At 34.3% G+C, this 24348-nt stretch overlaps 1 pseudogene; it reads right to left on the bottom strand.

The window, feature by feature from the left end:
• Positions 1-8254: 8254 nt before the first annotated feature.
• LOC132305000 (1-aminocyclopropane-1-carboxylate synthase 7-like) lies at positions 8255-20549 on the bottom strand (annotated as a pseudogene).
• Positions 20550-24348: the final 3799 nt, after the last annotated feature.

The following is a 24348-nucleotide window of genomic DNA, read 5'->3' as shown; positions in this document are numbered from 1 at the left end:
AATGTAAATCAAAAACAAAATGTGTAATTAATGTCACAGATTTTAATGATTATAACAATAAGACAAAGTTATATTATGCGCAAACCCTAACTCATTCTTTGCAAATACGAACTTGGATTTGTTGCCAAATATGGGAAGCGAACTCCTCTGTTGATGCGATCTTTGGTTAATCCTTCATATGCACAAACCCTAACCAAACGTTCGTTCGTTCGTTCTCTCTCTCAAAGTGATCACAATACATGACACTAGTTTGGTAAGGCAGATGAAAAGACGCTGTTTTGGGAAACAGACACATTAATGGCAATTTTCCCTCCAAATGAATGTATAGTTGTATAACTAAGAGGCTGATGTCATGGAGAGGATAGTTTCGTAATTTTAGATGCCAAGAATAGGGTATTTCAGTAATTTCTACAGCTCTGTTAGTGTATTTAACGGTCCGTCACACATAAGAGAGGTCCGTGTAAGGTATTTTCAAAAATAGGAAAGGTCCGCGTAATTTCTGAAATAGGAAGGGTGCTGCTTATAATTATGGCAAACCATAAAGTAAGTCTATGTAAATTACTCAAAAAAAAAAAAAAATACAAAACTAGCATACAATAATTACTATGTAAAATAAAAAAATAAAAAAATTAATTACTAACTTTAAATCTCAAAAAGCAAGAAAAGTGATTATTAAACAAACATAATTAATTATTTTTTAAAATTAATATATTGAATATTAAAAATTGATTTTATATTATTAACCGCCTCAAACTATATTGAGCGGCCCCGATTGTGGTCAACCGTGTGCCCATGGCAGCTGCGATCACAGCAACTTGAGTGAGTAAAAAGCCTAGGCGGCATTCACTTGTAGACTTGGGAAAGATGATGAGAGATTAATTGTCTAATCTAAAGTCCGAACAATTAGTTGTCAATAGCGTGTACATATAATAAATATATTGTGGAATATGATGTGGCAAACTATGATTGGTCCTTGTGAGCCATACGGAGAGATTGAACGGTTGTGATTCAATGTGGAGCAGTTGACTTTTTATGATTAAAGAGCTTTAGGTGATGGAATAATTGGAATTTGTACTTTGTCCAACTAAGCTCTTTTATTTTACAGAGAAGACAATTGCCTTCATGCTCATGCACGTGAGGCCAGACCATCATAAAGTTTTGTTTGTTGTTTTTTTCTTCTTTTTTTTTTTTTTTAATCAATAAGATATTTCATTCTTAATCTCTTTCTATCACTCTCTCAAAGTGTTTTATATATCCCGGATATCTAATACTTTCTCCTATGGTGGTGGTTGGGAATTTTATTTTATTTTATTTATTTATTTTCCTTTCTAAAATTAGATAAATTTGGTATTTTATAGAATCCATAAAACTATTTTGTTCTGTTACATGAAATTAATATCTTGAAATTAAAATTTTAAAAAATAATAATTAAAATTTTGAACAAAATCTTTCTAAATTCCAATTCCAAAATACCACTTCTGTTCGAACCCAACATAAAATTAGATAAATTTGATTGAATAAATAAATTAATTAGTGTTATTAAAGTCAATCCAATTTGTTGTTATTCAAACTAGCTAGTACAATTAATGCAAACTTGGGGAAAAAAACTAATGCAAACTAAGGCTACGTGTTTCGATGTTGAAAAATATTTTAGTTTTTATTTTGTCGTGTTTGGCAAAGGTTTACGTCGAGTTTGAGGTCGAGTTCATTGGGTAAGATATGTAAAATAATTTGTTAAAAATTGATGGATAAATTATTTTTGTTAAATTTTAATATTTTTTTTTCTTCGTAAATATTTTACAACAAACAAACATCAGAAAATAAAAAAATATTTTATGTCTAAACAAACGGAGCCAAAGTAATAGACTTAATTAAGAGATTGGTTTAGTTGGGAAAGAAATGAAGTCCTTAAGCAAAAGAAATTTGGGGGAAAGGAAAACTATAAAATAAATAAGAGATTGGTTTCTGAAACAAATTGTAAATTCCGAGTTTGGTTACTTGAAAGTTTGATGGGCTCCAAGTCAAACAATTCTCTTTGAATAAATGCTAAAAGGTCATAAAGCAAATTTAATATTATAAAAACGATTCTGCTTCACGAAGACAATCAGATACAGTAAATAATGCATGCAATATTCAAAATTCATGATCATGATCAAATTAAGGTGTATCAGAATTCTATGCTTCGTAGACACTAATCTGTTGATACATAATTAAAACCACTATATATTTGATGGATTAAAGTATTCAGATCTGAAAATTCTAGCTATAATTGTTTGAGCAAATAGATTAGTATTAGCTCATGATATGATGGTTAATATTTTAATGTAATGAAGGTCTTGTCAACCAAAATGGTGTTGGTTGGTATACCATTTAGAGCTTTAATTGCAGAAAAATGCTTACTGATAGAATAATATATCTTAATTAATTAAGTACATCTTAATCAAGCCACTTTAATAATCATTAGTATTGTCATTGGCCCATGACATAAACAACTCTAATGTCAAAAGTTCGAATCTCTAATTTCTTACCTTGCGATGGCTTATGAGATTTTGACTTTGATACTTTGATTCTAAAGTTGTCAATATTATTGTGAGTGTACGTTTGATTTTACATAATGAAAAGTAGCAAAATTTATACCACAATAAGAAAAATTAATGTTAATTACAATTAGTGCCTCATGAATATTAAATTTTAGGTTTGAATCATTTTAGTACGATCAATTCATTAGGAACTACGATCACAAACATAGTTCGAACTTTACTCGATTCATGTGAAGTAATCACTTTACACAGCACCCGTAAATTAATCGGGGCAAAATCTCTAATCGAAAAAAAAAAAAAAAAAAAAAAAATGCGCCTCAGCACAACCTTGATCGATTACCAAAAAATACTCTAACATAAGTAAATCTAATTCGTTAGTTAACCGTGAACTTGTCAAAATAATTTCTAACACATGTAAATTATTGTAAATGTTTTATTGTTTTTAAAAATGATACTTACACACACATTCACAAATGGCAAATTCCTATCATAAAACTTGAACCCCTCATTGTATCATCCTTAAAGGATAAGAGCATCTTCAACAGTATGTTAAAACTTTTTTGTGTAAAATGTCACATTTGGAATGAAAGGAGTATAAAACAACCGCTGGAATTAAAAATAAATAATTTTAAATTTTTGTATAAATCTATTATAACATATCATATTTATACAAAAAAAATATACACAACTATTGAAGATGCTCTACGTTATCCAACTTGCTAATGGCTTTGCATGTAAAGTAAAAAAATTACACATAATGGAAGATTGCAAACAAGGTTCCAGTAATTATCGAAGTCGGCCACCCTGATGCTAATTCATATGTGTGTGTGTGTGTGTGTGTGTGTGTGGAGATATCTTGGGGGTTTAAAATGGATATATGCTAGGTGTTTGGTAGAGCAAACATGCAATATTTGGTGGAACACACAGATCGACATGGTGGTTGACCCGAACAAAAGGTCCCCTCAATGCATGCGAAGGAGCAAAGCTTAGATTGACGAATCAAATTTGAAATAAAATTCATTCATTCAACTTAAACTTTTGACTTTAGTAAGCCTTCGCATATCACACGGTACTAGAGTATTGCCCCCACACACAAACAGAGTTCACACAACTTTACTGACAGATCAATTTATTTAATGGATGGTACAATTTTCTATTCAACTTAAACCTTTAATAGTCTGATCAGGTTGCTAAAGCTAATTATGAACTCAATACTAAATAAATTTCTTGCTTGAATTAGATAGCGACTGAGTTAAAGGCTTAATTAAAAAAATTAATTAATCCAAAAGAAAACTTGTACTAGTTGTTTTCCAAATATATATACAACTAATATTTCTAATTAAAAAGGGTTTAAACAAAATGCAATTCATCCTCAAATCTATAGCCTCATTTATCATTTCGTATTACTTATCATTTCGTATTACTCTCTCCGTCCCATATTAATTGTCTAATTTAAAATTTTTGACTCACAATTATTAAAATAAACCTCTAATATAGGATATAGGTAATATGTAAGTATATAAAAGGAATATAACTAAAAATGATATCAATGATTCAAAAATAAAAGGTAGTAGTGAGTCAAAATTTTCGAAATGAACAATTATTATGGGACGAAGATGGTATTTTTTTTAAAAAATTGTGTCAGAGAAGATCGAATTGGTGCTTAAGAGCAGGTCCAATAGGGTAGATTCCGGTGATTTTGGGCCAAATTTGAAGACTGGGCAGCTCCAATGGGGTAGCCAAAAATTGAGCCCCACTTGTTGGATAGCGGAATGGGTCGCGGAATACCGCGACCTTGTTGGCGATTTGCGGGCCTACCATGCGGGTCCGCATCTATTTTCTTTTAAATTTTTTTTTATTTTGGCCCAAAACCTTCTTTTAGCCCAAAACACTGTAGTTTTTTTTTTTTTTTTTTCGATAACCCAGAACTCCCTGAGGGAGGGCCTTTTGAACCCACTCACAAGGCACCAAACTGGGGATACTGCAGCCGGCCCCACAACTACAGTACCAGGTTAGTTGACGAAACTAGAAGGCTTGGTAAATGACTCGAACAATGGCCTCGTGTGTGCCAGGCCCAAGCCCCACCATCACTGCTAGCCCGTCGAGGGATCCAAAACACTGTAGTTAAAGGCATGTTTGCTTGAAAAAAAATGAAAAAATCAGTTTTTTGGCTGATTTTGGTCTCTTTTTTTTTTTTTTTTTTTTCCGTAAAATAATTGAACCAAAGAGCCGTTAAGGCACTATTTGGGTCAGCCAAACAGTGCCTTAAAGGCTTTTTTAGGTAAAAAAAGTTTTTAAAAAAATAGATAAAAGTGTTTTTTTTTAATTTTAAAATTTACTTTTTAAAACATTCCTACTGACATATAGCCGTTTTAGGCACTGTTTGGCTTACCTAAACAGTGCCTTAACGGTTATATTGGCACAAAAACCTATTTTTTGATTTTTTTTTTTTTTTGAAAAAATTCATTATATATATATATATATGTATTTTTTATTTTTTTAAAAAAACCTTTTCATTTTTCCTCTATAAATACAATCCCTACTATTATTCACCTCATATTTAACCCACATTATCTAGTTTTCAACCTACAACTATAACTACAACCACTAAGTCATTTTCTTAATCTTTTAGTTTTCACTTCATATATGCACACGCGGCAACTCAAGCTTTCCATAGGATTATCTCAAGCATTCCATATTATTGTTCTGTTTTTTCTAGTTGTTTTATGTTTTTAATTCAAGTCGTATTGTTTTGTTTTTTATTTTTATTGTATTGTTTAAATTTATGTCGTATTGTATTGTTTTTAATAATAAATATTCTATTGTTTATTTATTTTTTATTTTATTTTATGATATAGTCGTTTTAAAAATATAACTGTTAGGAAAAAAATTAAAAATAAAATTTATTAAAAATTTAAAAAATATTAAAATATTAATATTTTTTGAGAGCGAAAATACACTATTGGAGTATATTCGATAGTTAAAATTTGGAGACTCTCAAAATGCTGACGTGATTATGGAAAATGCTAACGTGACTATAAGAAAATGCTGATGTGACAAATTGGAAGAGTCTTAATTCGGAGATTCCATTAGAGATGCCCTAATAAAATTATTTATTTTGAGTGAATGGTGATGTGAACAATGAACATGACAAGCAATTGCAGACGCATTTATTTGAGCTCTGAAATCAAAGCTTCTATTAATTTGGAACTGCTTTGAAAAAGTTGCATTTAATTTCAAAATAATTTTTCAATCTCTGATTTATTCAGAGCACCGTTTGATTACTTGTACCGCAGGTGTATGAATTGGCATGAACATCCACAAAAGTATCCACAAAAGTCCACTCTCCTCGGGAGAAAAATCGTCTCCATTTCCTTCTCACTGGAACCGGTCCAGTGGTGGGCTCCGCTGTTGATGTGGCAAAGCAGGTAAAATACTGAAGAACTGTAATTTTGCTTATACCATTTCTCTACCCTTTCTGTACGCCTTTCCCTTTCTGTATTTCATTTTCAACTTAAAATTCCTCCCAAAACCAAAATTAAGGTTGGAGCCAAAACTGATCTGATATATATATACAGATATATGCCTCTGATATATGCCTCTACTCTGCTCTGATATATAAACCAAAAACACAGAATCAAAGCCTCTGCTCTGTAAACCAACACATAAAATCAAAGCCTCTGCTGTGTAAACCAATACATAAAGATGAAAATTTATGAAGAGCTGAAGCTGCGATCATCCATTCCGGCAAGAAGGTGAAGGATTCCGACAAGGCATGCTTGTTCTGCTTCTTCTCTGTCTTGGACAAGTAAAAGATCTCAGCCAAGCAAAATCAGTTGCCGTGGGAACGCTGAACGGAATCTGACCCACAACCCCTTAATCCCTCCCCGATTTGCCAAAGCTCCACATTTTCTTCTCCTTGCGGTCGCCGGAACTTGAATTATCCACTCTTTCCTTCTCTTTCTTCATACCCAACAAGCCTCTAAACCACCTGGTAGCTTTCCCCATCTTCTCTCTAAAGAAACCTCTGTACTGAAAAGTCTAGAGAGAGAAATACAATATATCCTACAAACAGAAGAGAGAGGAGAATCAAGATTACCACACTAGTGGTGAAACAAATGTCCAAGAGGTACTTATGCTCTCCACACATGTTGCAAGCAGAGATGTGATGAAAACAGAACACAACACGGTGTGGTGGAAAAGATTAACAAAGAGCATCAAATCTTAAAATAATAGAGAGAGAAAGAGAAAGATTGAATTTTTTTATTTTTTATTTATTTTTTGAAACAAAAATTCTGACACCACCTCGTGAAGAACTACATTACAAGACAAAAAAGGTGTCACAGAAAGAAATAGATTTGAAAAATAATTAAATCTAAAAAAAGAGATTTAAACCTCTCTCAAGTCCCAACCAATGGAACAAAAAAGAATTTACAGACAAAATATCAGCAAAAGTGATATGGGTTTTAGAAAGAGAGTAATCATCACAGTGAAAACTCATAAAGAACACCTACAAAAAGCACAATCATTTTCCTCTCTCTTGCCAAGGCAAGTCTTCAATAGATATACTCGGTTTCATCTTCTGTTCTCTTCTTCTTCAGACTCAAAATTTTCAATCAAAGTTCACCACAGGAATTACAATCCACAGGAGTTCATTATATTATTATAATTATTATTAAGCTAAAATCAGCAGTGAAATCTTCAACATAAATCAAAGTTAGCCACAAAAATGGAGGAAATCATCGGACCTAATCTTCAACATAAATCAAAGTTCGCCACAATAATGGAGGAAATCAATTTCCAATCCACATGACCTGTTCATTATATTATAATAATTATAATAAACCTTAAATCGACGGTCCTTTAGGTCATATTAAGTCCAAACACAAGACAAGTCTCAAAAAGATTGAAAAAATCAAGGTTTTGTGATACGGATCTGGGGATCTAGCCAAACACCGCACAACCACTTCTTCTTCTTCTTCAACGAAAGCTGCAACTACCGGCCAGAAACAAAAGACGGTACCCACGGACCAACGAACCGAGTCACGCGAAGCTAGAAACACCTGCACCGATGTATGAACCAAAGGACGACCGGTGATGAAACTAGGGACACGACACAGGGCGACGACAGCAAGGAAACTCCGGCGATAACAAAGAATGAGGTCACGGCACAAAGAAATTTTAACCCCAAAGGTAAAATTGAAGTTAATTTTTAACAAAAAAAATACAATAAGTGTATTAGTATAAGTGTATAAAGTATTCGTATATATGGTAAATAAAAATAATACATCAATAACTTTTTTGTGTAAATACTGACGAGGTGCTGATTGGGCAATGACATGGCAAATGGGATAAGGTGGTTTCACCTCAGTCCTTGGATTTGCACTGAATCTGCTTCAGTGAGAGGTGCACCGGAGCAGATTAGGATCCCTCTCCTTGTCTTCATAATTCAATGGTAAACATTTTCAGAAAACCAATTAATTAATTTCTAGGCCAAAAGAATAGAACAAAATTATATTTCAATTCAATTTGTTTACACTGTTTTGAGACAAACCCAATTCTTGAAATGGGTTTTTATCATCATCTAAACAAAGAATCAATATATGTAGGAACAAAACTATATATATATATATATTTCAATTATATACATCCTTTACCAGCTCCGCCCAAAGCAAATTTCAGCTTTGTTTCCAGCCATTATTGCTCATGATGTTTCAAATTGCTGTCGTCCCGACCTTGTCATTGTATGAATATATTGTGCCAACTCTAAACCCTGGTAGGCCGAGGTCTTTCGAAAGACTATAAACAATGTGAACTCGTTCGGAATCTTCCAGAATTTCTGCAATGCTGACAAATTCTGATGAGGAGAATATAGATCCTGAGTAGATTTCATCGGACATGATATGGATGTTTTTTCGTGTGACGAAGTCAAGAATTTGCTCGAGAATTGAGCGTTTAATCGTGGCGCCTAATGGGTTTCATGGGTTGGTGATGAGTAGTACTCCTCTCACTTTTATGTTCATGGATTGCATGTGCACTGTTATATGCAGCCTCTAAAGCTTGTGGAGTGATCTGAAAATTGTTTGAACTGTCAAAGTGCACCGGGACGATTTTTGCGCCCCCGTCCTCCACCTCAAATCTCTGTCAAATTGCCAAAAAATAAAATGGTAGTACCCATCAATTTTTTTGTAGATCACTCCACAAGCTTTAGAGGCTGCATATAATTAACAGTGATGGATGTTTTTTCATGTGACGAAGTCAAGAATTTGCTCGAGAATTGAGCGTTGAATCGTGGAGCCTGATGGGTTTGATGGGTTGGTGATGAGTAGTCCTCTCACTTTTATGTTCATGGATTGCATGTGCACTGTTATATGCAGCCTCTAAAGCTTGTGGAGTGATCTGAAAATTGTTTGAACTGTCACGGTGCACCGGGACGATTTTTACGCCCCCGTCCTCCACCTCAAATCTCTGTCAAATCTGCAAAAAAATAAATAAAATGGTAGTACCCATCAAAATTAGTACTCAATTTTAAATTTTATGAAAATTGTGAAATTAATTCTAAATTAAAGAGAATTGTTTGAATAAATTGTAACTGGTTCTTTTATCTTACCCAGGATAGTAAGGAGTTGGAACTAGTAAAGCTAGCATCGCCAGGATCTGCTAAGATGAAGGTTAATAGCTCATTAGCAGCGGTAGCGCCTGCTGCTATAACCACTCTGTACGTCCGGGTTGAATTTTGCTCTTCCCCCTCTTATTTGTTGCATGAAACTTGCCATTGCCTGTATATGCAACAATTAAGTATTAATTGGTATGTAATCTTAATATGTAATTAGTTAGTACATATATATGATGATGAGTGTGATATGTAACCAAGATGATATATAACTTTCTAAAAGATACTAGTCCATGATAATCTTGAAACAAAGCATTCTCTCTGAAGTTAGAAATTTTATTGCCCAACTTAGCTGCTTCTGAATGCTTTTCCGAGTACTCTTCCAGCAAATCAAAAGAAACCTGTCCAACAAATTCATAGCAAATTCATAGCAAATAAGGTCACTTAATTGTTTCAAAAGTTGAAATTCAAACGCGGGGGAATTTTCTCCCATAATTGTCTGGTACATGTGAGACAGACGGAACTACATGTGCCCAATACACATAACACCACCATCATCCATATACAGTTGGGTTATCAAAAGTTGCAGTGTCTGAAACTCACGGAGAGGACTCCCCATATTTTGCAGGATGGTATGATGAAAACCCTTACCATGAATCCAACAACCCCTCTGGAGTCCTACAGATGGGATTGGCAGAAAATCAAGTGAGTATTAATTTAGTTTTCACACTCTTTGTATATATATAGCCAATCCCATCTGTATGACTCCAGAGGGGTTGTTGGATTCATGGTAAGGGTTTTCATCATATGCTTTCCATCCTGCAAAATATGGGGAGTCCTCTCCATGAGTTTCAGACACTGCAACTTTTGATAACCCAACTGAAGGTTGCTCAATCTAGCTACCTACCCTTTAATTTCTTTATAGAAATTATTAAGCTATTATGCAGAGAGAGAGAGAGAGAGAGAGAGAGAGCGAGCTGAGAGGGAACTGCTGAATGAAACCTTTGTCAAAGGTCCCTTTATATATAGGAAGGGTACCCTAGTGTCACGGGCCTAGAGATTTGGCGCAGCGGCACGGCCCGTGCGGCACCAAGGCGTTGCTTCAGCTCGCGCAAGCGCCCTGGTCAGCCACCACGACCTGCCCTCCCAAGGATACATGCTGACTGGTTTCGGCCTGCCATGGCCTCGTCAGGGGAACGGCTCCAGCTCCCGACCAGTTTGTGCAGGGATGGCCAACTCCCTTCTTCATAGTCAAGTCCACGACCAGCGACAAGCACCTCGAACTGAACCGAGTCGACCTGCCTGAACTCTGAAGAGGTACCATCCTGTGCTCCTGCACGCCCCTTCCCTGGAACCATTCCCAGTCAAACTCTGCTCTTTACCAACCAGCATGCGTGTCTTCCATCCTCCAAGCGTCTTAGGAATCGGATCGTGACATTCTCCCCCACCCAAATCCTGCGACGTCCTCGTCGCAGTGCGGCGCTTCACTACTGCGTCCACTCCCTTCCAAAGTCTGCCTCCATGCGGTATGCTCGCCTTCCCACCATCGCTTCCTTGTGCAGCTCCCTGCACTGCACTCGCCCAATGATAGGCCTCGGACCAAGGGGACGTCCACTCCTCAAGGACGTGACTCTTCTCCGTCATGCCGCCTCCGCGGCATCCCGAGCAAGCAATGGCCTTCTGCCGACTTGATGCTCGCCCTTCACCATGGTTTGCATCACCCAAGGACTAAGCACGAACTTTGGTGCGCGCGGCCCTCCGGCCCTTCAATGCGCAACTTCAACGGACGCCTCTTCCTGGGGAGATGGAGGCTCTCCCTCCCAACTGCATTGATTCCTCCACATCGACGCAACTTCAATGCACCGTCTTCATCCTCTGACCCCTCCCGGACCGACAAGGGGGCACCCCACCGTGCTTTACCCCAAGTCCTGCTCTGATACCATTTGTCACGGGCCTAGAGATTTGGCGCAGCGGCACGGCCCGTGCGGCACCAAGGCGTTGCTTCAGCTCGCGCAAGCGCCCTGGTCAGCCACCACGACCTGCCCTCCCAAGGATACATGCTGACTGGTTTCGGCCTGCCATGGCCTCGTCAGGGGAACGGCTCCAGCTCCCGACCAGTTTGTGCAGGGATGGCCAACTCCCTTCTTCATAGTCAAGTCCACGACCAGCGACAAGCACCTCGAACTGAACCGAGTCGACCTGCCTGAACTCTGAAGAGGTACCATCCTGTGCTCCTGCACGCCCCTTCCCTGGAACCATTCCCAGTCAAACTCTGCTCTTTACCAACCAGCATGCGTGTCTTCCATCCTCCAAGCGTCTTAGGAATCGGATCGTGACACTAGGCACAAATGGGGGGTGGGGGCCCCCTCATGAGCTTACATATTGGTGAGGACTGAGGAGATATTGATAAAGTCCTCTCTTTGCATCTTCAGAAAAAAAAAAAAAAAAAAAAAAGGAAAAAGGAACTAATGATTGATTGTGTAGAGTAAGCAAGATCAAACCTCACCTTTTACAAATATAGTTTTTATCACTAGTGACAACTGTTGGCTTCTGTCATCTTTTCAAACCTCTATCTCTGTATGGTACCTCAATCTCCATAAGATCCACATCAAATATGGTGGTTGATGGGGTTGGTGTTTTCCCTTTAAAGGTTTAAGCCACATCAAATATATATATATTTATATATATATTTGTATCGATGCATATATATTTGTATCGATGCATATATACACATACATATACATACATATAGAGAGAGAATTCATTCATAATAATAATAATAATAGTTAATTGTGTGGAGGTAGAGAGTTCCCACTTAATTACTAGTCACCACGTCCCCAACCTATGACAAATCAAAGCCATATATGCTGATCAAACCTCTAAAATCAAAATCTTTGAAAACCAAATCATACATGAAATAATTTGAGGAGATTTAGGAGTGGTTAATTAAATCTCTGATGATCTGACCAAGATACCAATTTGCACAAGATTAAGATTCTGATTTGCAAACAAAGTTAAGACAAAATAGAAGCTCCGAGAAGATTTGATGGACCCACACTTTCACTAATTTCAAGCAACAGAATTTATAACTTCCTTTGAGTTTCTAACGATTCTAATCATGGGCACTTCATGATTTAATCATAATTTGTCATTTTTTTAGTCTTTTCTTGATCAATGCAATCATGATGGGTCTGTTGCAATCGCTTCTTAAATGGTGATCATTATGATGCATGTGCTCAAAATAGAATGCTCTGTTTTATTATGTGAATGAGTGCCCTAGATATATAAACTATATAAGCATGTATACAAGCATGGGTGTATTTTATGACTATTAACATTAAAGTTGTACAAGTCTTGTCGCGAAATTATCAAAAAGGAGGAACTTCCTCCAAATCACACATGTATACATAATAATTGGAAAATATATGTTTTTATTTTTATTTTTTATTTTTAAAAAATAGTGTTAAGATTTTTATTTTTCAGCTTCTAATTGACATATATGCTTAAAATTTAAGTTCAACTGCATGGGTTAAACTACATATAATTGTACCACTAGTACAGACACATACATACATACTAGTCAATGTCATTTTCGAGTGTTCTCAATAGTGGCAAAGGACTATATATTATTGTACCACTAGCATAGTCACCTTTCATCCATTACGTCATTGTCATTTTCGATTGTGGTCTCAGTAATCGAGTGTTGAGGAGTACGTAAATTTGATACAAAATTATGTTTAACTTATTCAGAATGTGATTATATGCATGTTTATATATAGAAATACATTCGGGTGGTATAATGTTGAAATATTAGTACTATATAATATATACACCTAAATGTAGGAGATAGGAATATATATATATATATATATATATATATTTGTGTCGAGATTCTGTTCTTTGTGTGGATTTCAACTAACTAATTAAGAGAATAAAAAACATAAGAGGGAAAAAAGAAATTCAATAAGAGACATATATGATGACTAAAAATATGCTATTTTTCATCAACTGTGGCTCAAGATCAAGATCATCAAAATCCATGTGCAATGAACTCAACACGATCAGATTTGCAACACAAAGGCTAAGGGACAGACAAGCATAATCCAGTGGTCTTTAACAGATACGAAGATCCATTATATTATCTTTGTCATGCATTTTTTTTTTTTTTTTTAATTCTTAATTTGGAATGGTGTGAGTTAGTAGTTGGAGTCAATTAAAGTAACATTTTTTTTTTTTTTACTTGAAGCCCCAAAAAAATCTCAAATCACTGGTTGAAAACTTTGAATTAGTTAAATGACTGCCAAAGTACAACATACTTTAATATGTACAGTATTTTTTTTGGTGTGAGAAAGAGAGCAATTTAGAATGTTGTACATATTCATCAGTATATATAAATGACACTGAGTATTAATGCACCATTAGTTTAATGGTATAACTTCTCCTCTTTTAAAGAGAGGTGAGAGGTTTGAGTCCCAAAACACAAGTAATAACACTCAACTAAAATATATATATATATTCTTTGAATTTGTCCGAGTCTGAATTCTCTGGAATATAATGTTGTCCAACAGTCCACATTACTCACATGTGTGAGTGTTGTGAATCGTTAAATACAAAATAATACTCAAGTAAAATTATGAACAGTCAAATATGAAATGAAGTATAATGTCGTCCAACGGTCCACATTATTGACACGTATTTAATCTCCTCATGAATATAATCATATGAAGCCTTTGTGATCTCACCTTCTATCTTCTATATATATATATTTTTTCATCTCTATATTTCATTCTCTATGTAAAATTATGAACAGTCAAATATGAATATGAAGTATAATGTCGTCCAACGGTCCACATTATTGACACGTATTTAATCTCCTCATGAATATAATCATACGAAGCCTATGTGATCTCACCTTCTATCTTCTATATATATATATATATATATTTTCATCTCTATATTTCATTCTCCATAAACTTCATTTAGTGGTCATTTAGTTTTCACACACTACATTGGGTTGTGCAGGAAATACCAAAACCAAATAAATTACTACAATATATAGTACTGTTGATATATATATATTGATAGCAGGTGCGGAGTCAGGAATTTGGTTCAGGGGGGCATGTTAACATTGACAAAATAATTTTTTTTCAAGCATGCCGAAAATATAATAGTATAACAACAGTGCATTAGAATAAGTGAATAAAAAATGAATAAGAAGATAAAAAAGAAAAAGAAAGGTTATTGCACGTAAATTATGCATGAGTGCAAGAAAAAATAAATTTTTAAAAAGAAAAATGAATTTTTTAAGAAGAAAATGAAATAAAAAGAAAAAAATATGAGAGCATTTTGAAGGAAAAAATAGATTTTAATTGTAGAAAGAGAATACAAAAGTTTTTGAAGATGACAAAAAGAAATTTGAAGAATAAGAAGGAAAAAAGAATAAAGAATTAAAGACGTTTTTAGAAATATATAATTTTATAGGGATAGCTTATAAATTTTATGAGAGTGTTTTATAAATATTTACAAATTATACGCATAAAATAAAATAAAATTTAGTAAATTCAGGGGTAAAGGGACCATTATAATAATTTCAGGAGGAACATTTTATCAAATTTTACAAATATATGTATAAAAAAAATAAAAAATTATAGTGGGGCAGCATGGGCTGGGGGCAGCTGCCCCCGGGGCACATGCTGCCTTCGCCACTGATTGATAATGCCTGTGTTAGGTACCCCTAGAAAGAAATGCAGTATATATTATGATGTAAAACACATTAAAGTAAAAGTTGTTATTTTTAAAAGTGGATTACAACTAAGAGGCACTAAAAGTCACTGAAGATGCCCAGAGATTTGAGTAGGACTTGCATATATAGGAAAGAGACGGGACATTTAGCTAGGGCTGTAATTTGGGCGGGCTAACCCAGCCCAACCCAAGCTTAACCCAAAATTTTGAAAATTGAGTTTTAAATTTACAAATCGGGTTTATGTTCGGGTTGAATTTGTTCAAAACTCAAACATATTCGGGTTGGGCCCGAGCTCAATCCGAACCCAACCCGAAACCCAAAATTTTATTTTATTTCATTATCATTATTATTATTATTTCTCCTTTCTCTCTCCTTTCTCTTCTTTCTCTTTCTCTCTCCGCCGCTTGAAGAGTGATTAAAACGTGCCTTTCAAATTCCAAACTCTCTCTCTCTCTCTAAATATATGTATATGAATAGATACATGTATATGTTTCTCTCTCGAGAATCTATATTTCTCCTTCTTTTTATCACCAGATCTGTCAACACAAATATTCTCACTTTCTGCAACTTGTAATTTGTCGAAACTGAAAGATCCGGGTTTTGATTTTTTGAAAACTGAAAGGTATGCCGAAATGATGTGTGGGTTTTGATTTTTTGAACAATCCAGATCTGAAAGATCTGGGTTTTGATTTTTTGAACAATCTGAAATGATATGCCGATCTAGGTTTTGAACTTTTGATTCTTGCAGATAGATAGATATAACTGAAGTATATGGGTTTTGAACTTCTGATTCTTATAAATTTTGTAGTTTGCAGTTGGAGAGAGAGAGAAAGAGGGCAAATTCAGAGAGAATAGAGATGGAGGCGATAGGGAGGCTGAAATATTTGCCCTAAAAATATTTTGTTTGTTTGTTTGTTTTTTTATTTTTTTATTTTTTTTTATTTTTTATTATAATAATATAATCAAATATATATAATATATAAAAAGTAATATATTATATATATATATAATATAAAAAAAAATTTGAAAATTTTTTTTAAAAAAAAAAGAAAAACTCACCCGTCAACCCGACCCAACCCGTCTAAAAATATTCGGTCCGGGTTACGACCATAACCCAAGTTGAGTACAATTTGGATTGGCCAACCCAACCCGTCCGAAGCGGGTTGGGTTGGACTGGCCAAGTTACAGCCCTACATTTAGCTATATTTATGAAAGCAGACAACCGGATTATATATTTGAAGAAGCGGGTTTTCAAGAACATGACACATATATATTCTGTATACAGGGACGGAACCAGGATTTTCATATGTTAATATGCTGTGGAATCAATAGCTTTTAGTAATATAATGTTGGCGATCAAAGCAACAAAATAACTTTGCAAATAATTAACAATTCGAGTACATCACCACAAGCACGGTAGTTTATTGGTTTCTCCTCCTTTTAACTTACCCAAAAAAATAATTAAATAAATAACAAAAAATTCCGTGTGTATGCACAATAAATCTACCTTTACTTCTACGCAGAGGATTCAATGCAAAACTCTATATGGTGGACCTTTTTTGCATTTCAATTCATAGTGAATTTAATATCTTCTAATAGCAAGGAAAACATTCATGAGTGTGTAAGTACTTGTCTAATTAGAGACTAATGTGACAAATCACGTTAATCTTTCTTATTTTTTGTTTTTCCAGTCTCTTTATGTGATTTTCTCTTTCTTAAATTAATGTTTCCAACCAAATAAGATTTACAAATGTCCATTATGGAGCTCAAACTCCTTTATTGTGAGAAAGTAAAGGTTATACCAGCTGTACTAATGACTAATGGTTTCTTTCTACAAATTATACTTCTAAGCAGCTCTTAGCTATCAAAAACTATAGTTTATTTGAGTAGCTAATTAAATAAAGGTTGACATTGGTAAGTATCAGATTAATTAATTAAACTAGCTCTATTATATTGGACAATATGTCCGGAAATCTCTATTTTCAAGTGTGACTAACTATAGAACACCAACATATATATATATATATATAGATATGGATATAGATATAGAGAGAGAATATAGGGGAGGGAGAGAGGCCGGATTAGAGTAATTAATGTAGAATAAATTACCCATATGATCATGTGATGAGGGTTTTGGAGAGGGAGGAATTAACATGTCTCCTGTACCCTTATCCGAGAGCACGAATCTTCTGAGGAGATACAAGGCCAATAACAAGATGCCACGTAGGAAACTTTTGTTCCAAAGATCTCGTCCACATTATTAATAGAAATAAGTTGTAGTAGAATATTGGGTAGTTCAGATATTAATACTGACTCTTAGCTCCATAATAAGAATACAAATTTATAGTGAGTTTCATGTTTCAACAAATTCGCTAGCTTCCTTCTGCTTTCTTTCCTCTTCTTTTCCTTTAATTTTGTTGATGTATTCAACACGCATATCCAAAATTAGTTTAGATAAGTACATCTATATATATATATATAATTATTATTCCAAAGCATGCTTGTCTGTACAAACACGTTTTTGTGAACCCCATTTGGATTAATGAACTCTAAGACGGTCACAATAGGCCTTGCCGGTGACTAATATACTTGCAAGTATTCTTCAAAAATTTGTTCTCATTTTGGAAATTTCTTGCAGCTTAATTAAGTAGTGGTTGTATATTCTTGGTCTCTTTTATATATATATATATCACTTTTTATTTTTTTTGGTTAGTTTATATTTACATACCGTATACGATTGAACCCTTAATCTCTGTTTAAAAGGTCAGGACCTGCTAATGCTAGCCCTATGCCTATTGGCGGTATAAATATCATCTTTGTAGATAAACAAAAATGTATTTGTGTATTTGTTGTTTCTTCTCCACTTTCGTTTGTTTTAGTTTCCTGCCATATATATATTTATATTTCCATGGCATGGAGTGCATTACCAAGAAAGTTCGTGCTCATATGCGCCAAGAATCACCTTTTTGTCACAATTTTTCTATATGTCAATTATATGTATGTCAAGTCTCAATATATATTATATATAATTGATTTTTTTTAAAATGAATTTTTATATAAAATAATTAAGAATTCTACTATATTAGAATAGTTTCTTGTATTTCCTAAATTGTGATCCAAGAACATCCACATACACAAAATCAGGATAAGATTGCTTGACTAAGGGCCTTTATATATAAAACACAAATTGACCATAATGTCTTTCTTGCTCTTAAATTTTAATTAACTTAATTATCTGCTTGTTTTTTTATTTTTTATTTTTAAAATTTCTATATACTTTTAATTCTTAGGAATGCTTGCATAATAATATTACAGCTCATAGCCAGCCATGCAACCATGCAAACTCAGGTTAACATTTGTGTGTATATATATATATATACATACCATGGTTTACACATTGGAACTCATGAAAAGGGTTCATATTCTAAGTGTTGTTTAGAGGTCAAATATTTCCTCGAAAATTAAAATCACATGGTTCACTTTATATATTTAAAGAAAAATGAGTGAAGCCTATTTATAGGTAGAGAGGGAAGTAATTACTTCACCTAAAAAATGTCATGCAGCTAGCTGACCTGTGAAACTTAATTGGACAACAGTATTAGCATGGAGAATAATTGATCACTGTCACTTGTTTTACATTATATTTTCTGATGCAAATCTGAGTTTTTTCTTTTTTCAATCCCACATTACTTCGACAATATTGCGTTTGGTAACATGAAATTTATGATTTATAAGTCAAAATGGAAAGAAAATTTACATAAAGCCTTTGTTTGTTTCGATATAAAATATATTTTTTGAAAAATATTTTTCTTTTTCAAGTAAAATATTCTTTTATTTTTACTTTGATAGTGTTTGACAAAGATTTACGTCGAGGTTGAGATCGAGTTCATCGGATAGGGCATGTAAAATAACTTGTCGAAAATTGATGGATAAATTATTTTTGTTAAATTTTAATATTTTTTTTCTTTGTAAATATTTTACGACAACCAAACACCAAAAAACAAAAAAAAATATTTTACAACCAAACAAACGGAGCCAAAATCTAAACTAACATGATTCATACTTTGGAATTCTTGCACAATAAGAGGAATGCGATATACAATAATAATTGTATAGTCATCATGCCGAATTTGGTTGGAAATAAATGAAAGGAAAAGAAAAGAAAGAAAATGAAGGGTTATGGTTTTTTTTTTTTTTTTTTTTTTTTTTTTTTTTTTGTGTATGGTATAATTTTATTATTATTATTATTATTATTTATTTTTAATTTTTTTTTTTTAAATAAAAGGATTTGAAAGATATATTTAGCTTAATGAGTTGGTTTTATTATCTTCTAAAATTAAAAGAAATACTAGTATTTTTAATGAAACTTTGTTAATATCAAATTTAACCTTATTTTTAAAAAGATAAAATCTATATAAAAAGGTATGATAGTAAATTTATTAAAACTGAGTTCGGTTGCATGTAATTGGAGTTTTGGATTTGAAATTGTTAGAATTGAAGAAAAATTTAATTCAATTTTCTGAGTTGTTTGTATCTGATTCCACTAATTCCAATTTCAAGACTCCAATTCTATACAACTTAGCCTAAAATAATTTCTTTATCTTTATTTTCTCAAACATGATTCTTATTTTTTTTTCCTTTAAATGAAACAGTTGTCCTTCTGGACTTGCTAGAAATTCTAATACTTTTTGTTGCAATCTGAAACTACGAATGTGGATTACAAGTATGTATAGTGAATTAATATGTGACACTCCATAAATAATTGACCCTTTCGATCCATCTATAAGGATATATATAAATATATATAGGGTTTGATTAAGCTTTGTTTTTAAAAGCGGTTTTCAAGATTGAGAGGGAAAATTTCATAGCATACTAGAATCTCTATCTCTCTTCAAGCAAATTCATACATTTTACATTTTCATTCTTTGCGGCAATCCTATGGGCGGGTATGTGTGAGTGTGTGCAGGTGGTACCAATAAACTACCACACTGGGTGTGTTACAGGTGCACAAATTCCATATCACATGTTAACCAAATTTAACTAGAGTCAAATTTACCAAAAAAAAAAAAAGAAAAAAAAAAAACTAGAGTCAAAATAGTTGCAAAATGAAGTTCCGTAATCCAAAATTCATTTTTACTACATATTAATCATTGTAAACATCTGTATAAACTTTATTTTATAAAGAATTGAAATATCTTCAATACCAAAGTCAGTCTACTTGAGTAGTAGTATTTCATCCTCCTTCCACACCCAAGCTCCAGGGTTTAAATTGTCATTAAAAAAGTGAGTAGTCGTCTGCGAGTGTCATTAAAAAAGTAAGCTCCAGGGTTTAAAATGTTTTTCTATGGGTTAATTACACTCATACCCCCTAAGATTTGCCTTATTGACAGTCAGATGAAAGTGGACTCCTTTTTGAACAATAATCACCTCTCAGGTTTGATAAAGTTGACAAAGACACCCCTCCCACATCTAATACATAGTGAATTAACATTATTGCCCCTTGACTTGATAATTAACCTATTTTGAACTTGGAATTACATTTTTAACCTTTATTACTCATTTTATTGGACCAAACCACCCTTACCCTTACCTTTATATCACAGACGCCGCCGCCACCACTCCACAGCTGCCGCCACCACCCATATACATCCATAACCAAATCCCAACTTAATCAAGTCCAAATCCACATACAACATACAAAAATAAATTCCATAGACAATATATATATATATATATATATATATATATATATATATATATATTTGTGTGTGACTCTCTCTGAATATATATACACACACACACACACAACAAATTATACCAAGTCAGAGGTCTCTGAAATTTTGGTGGAATTGGGTGCGTGTGTTTCTCTGTACATGTAGATTAACAATTGGTGATGGTGGTGGCAGTGTGTTGTGGGGTTTGTTTAGGTTTGACGGCATGGTTGAGTATAAATTATTTGAGTTTTTGTGTGGTGGTGGTGGAAATGGAGAAGGGCGGTGGCGATTGACTATGCCCGGGAAAAACGTCGACTGCGAATCACACTTCTTATGCTGCAACAATATTGTGACGACGCCTGTAAAGAAGATGATGACGTGGGCTGGTGGTTGCGTTCTGCGTTCTAGGTTTGTTGGGTGAGTGGGGGTGCATGATGCCTCTTCCGGCAAAGGTTGGGGCCGGAAAAAGGGTGATCCAACCCAACAGTTCCATCCCCTTCCCTTAGATGACGACGACGTTCTGAAACCTCCGGCGCCGAAATTCAACTCAATCTGAACTGAATGATCTAGCTCCACATCATACACGTTTGTTGCTCGTCTTCAACACAGATAAGAACGACGATTTGTTACGATTAAGGCGGTGGTTTCACAAGGTGGCAATGGCGAGAGGAGGTGGCAGTGGCCATTGTGGTGAAGGCGTATAGGAGTTTTGAGAAGTGGCGTTAGTAGTGGTGGCCGAGTTTTGGGAGGCGGTAGTGGTAGGTGAGGGTGAGGCCTTGTTTGGCTGTAATTTAATACTGCTGAGGGGTATTTTGGTCATTTAAATACTCGGATATTTTAGATTAAGAATTATTATTTTATTGAAGGGCAATAGTGTCATTTTACATCTTTTTAGGGGTTGTTTGGCTGCAATTTCTGATAGGGGGTGTGAGTGTTAAAAAATAGACTAACTTTCATCTGGCTGTCAATAGTGTAAACCTCAGGGGGTGTGAGTGTAATTAACCCTTTTCTATTAAGAGGAAGATAAGTATTTCAATTTTTTATTTTATTATTCTTAATTTTTTTTTTTATGCTCTCTTTATTATGGTATGAGTGGGGATATTATCATATATATAATTCAACTAACAAGTACTTAACAAGTTCTACTACCATTGGTTCAATTTTTATTAATAAAAGAAATTTGTGGAAGCAAGTAACCTATTTACCTTACTAACTGTAAAACCTGCACCAGGTTTAGTTTACATATATGCATAATAAAATTGGTAGTTTCTGCATGGTTTCTATTGTTTCTGAGCACTTGAAAATCACAGATCAAAAATGGTATTAGCAAAATCCTCCTAGTGAATTTATATGTTAGAGTGGATCAGGAGGTATCTCATGCTGAGATTCCAACAGAAGAGGGAGTGGATGGAATCAAAGGATGGCTTATTCTGTCCAGATATTCAAAACAAATTGAACAAAGTGAAGAAGGTAGCAAGGATGTGAAAGGTGCACTATGCTGGTGATAACAAGTTTGAGGTTGAGTATTTTGGTATCAGTGAGGCAGTTGATCTTGGAAATAAGAGTTGCACCTGCAGGGTATGGAATATGACTGGTATCCCTTGTAGACATGTTGTAGCATGCATTTTTACAAGGAGGAGGGATGTGCCTGAATCATAAGTTGATTCATGCTATCATAGGGAAACCTACTTGAAGGCATATGCTGGTTTGATTAATCCATTTCCCTTGAGAAAGTTGCTGAAATCACAACCCAGTGAACAAATGCTTCCACCAATCTTTAGGAAACCTATTGGTAGACCAAAGAAGTCAAAGAATAAGAAAAATGATGAGCCAACCAAGGTTAGTACTTCAAATGATGAGCCAACCAAGGTTAGTACTTCAAGCAAGCCAACCAAGGTTAGTACTTTAAGTAAGCCAACCAAGGTTAATAGGTCAAATGATATGTTGATAAGTTCAAACTGCAAGGAGAAATGCCATAACTCAAGGACATGTAAACTCCCTAAACCTGTGGTCATTGAGAAACCTCTTCCAAAAAAGGGAGGCAGACCACCAATACTTGGAAGAGGAAGAGGAATACCATTAAGAGGAAGGGGCAGGAAAGGTGCAAGAGGTGGAACAGCTGCTGTTGGAAATGAAATTCCTACTGCAATTCAGAGTCAAGAGGTACACGTTTAAGTTGTTCTTTTTTTTTTCTTCCTTTAACAATGGAATTCCTACTGAAATTCCTACTAAAATTCTTAACTTGTGTATTCTCTTAATAGGTTCATAACATACCATTTTCACAGTTGTCATCAACACAGGCATCCAGTTCTAGGTGTGTTTCATTCTCATGTCAACTTCATAATATGTTAATGTATAGACATGTTAGTAAGTTACTTATTTTCCCAACTTCTTTACAGGTCCATGATGGATAGTGATTATGCTTCATGGTAGACATGAAGAACTGGAAGTATTTTTGGGTGTGATTGGTACTGAACTAATGATAGCTATTGTTGACATGAAGAACTGGAAGTATTTTTTGTCTCATTGTGTCTGTTGACATGTAGCATGTATTTAGTAAATATAATGTAGGAATGTTTTAAATATTTGGATGTTATGTAAGAATGTTAAGTACTTTGGTTATGGCTATTGTAAGAATGATTTGGTTATGTAAATTCAGTTTAGTATGCTAGCTTATAATGGTCATATGTTATTATTGCATGAAGTTATGTCAATACAGGTAGTAAGTGCCTAGTCCAGTTCAGTAATGGTTGTTGAAAATTGTTGATTGATGTAAATACAGGTGGTAAGTGCAGGTATTTACTCATGATGTGAATACAGGTGCTTTTAGTGTCAATAAATGGTATTGAATCCATAAGTGCTTAATTGCTTCGTGTCAATGCATTGCAGGTCAATTGGTGTCATAAACTGATTTTTCTATCAATGCATTGCATCTCAGTTGGTGGTGTTAATGCATCTGATTTTGTTGTAAATAGAACTTCAAAATATATTACAATGTCCACATAACCAACAAGATACCTAACAGATGCCACAACTACAAAACACATCACAAACAAAACCACAAAACAAATCATTTCAGATATACCTGCAAAACCCAACAAAATTTTCATTTCACAAAAACTGAAACAATTAAAACTAAAAAACACATCACAAACAAAACCATGTTGCTAATATACATGGTTTTTACAATTTGAATGAACTCATTCAATGGCAGTCTATCATTCACAAAACTTGGTGAATGAGGTAGACCAACTAGGCAAGGTGTTGGAGCTGAAGCTGCTACTTCATCTTGGATACCAGGTTCAACCCACCATTCCCAGAACGTACAAGGATGAAATTCCTTTTTGCATTTGAAATATAGCTTACCTGGATTGTTGTTGGACTCAAATATGTATACAGCAGCCTTGGCACCACAAAAACATTTCATATTCTTGAACACACCTCTTCGAATGCCAGAACTGCAAGAGGATTCACCAGTTGACCTCATCCTTTGCAATAATCTGTATATATCTGTGTATATATGTGGATGGTAGATGGTAGATGATAGAGATAGAGAAGAGATATTGCAGATCGAGACCAATAATCCGTATATATTTTGCTGGAATCGTGATCGAGTGACAGAGATTATGATCGAGAGGACAGAGATGAGAGAGAGAGGGACAGAGATGACAGAGAAATAGATAGATATTGTGATCGAGAGAGACAGAGACGAGAGAGAGAGAGAGAGATAGATCGAGA

Source organism: Cornus florida, unplaced genomic scaffold (genome assembly GCF_030987335.1).
Source record: "Cornus florida cultivar Cherokee Brave unplaced genomic scaffold, ASM3098733v1 CherokeeBrave_3.0.0_Hap2_Chr04, whole genome shotgun sequence".
Taxonomy (NCBI): Eukaryota; Viridiplantae; Streptophyta; class Magnoliopsida; order Cornales; family Cornaceae; genus Cornus; species Cornus florida.
The sequence above is the reverse complement of the archived record's forward strand: the minus strand, read 5'-3'. Positions and strand labels throughout refer to the sequence as shown.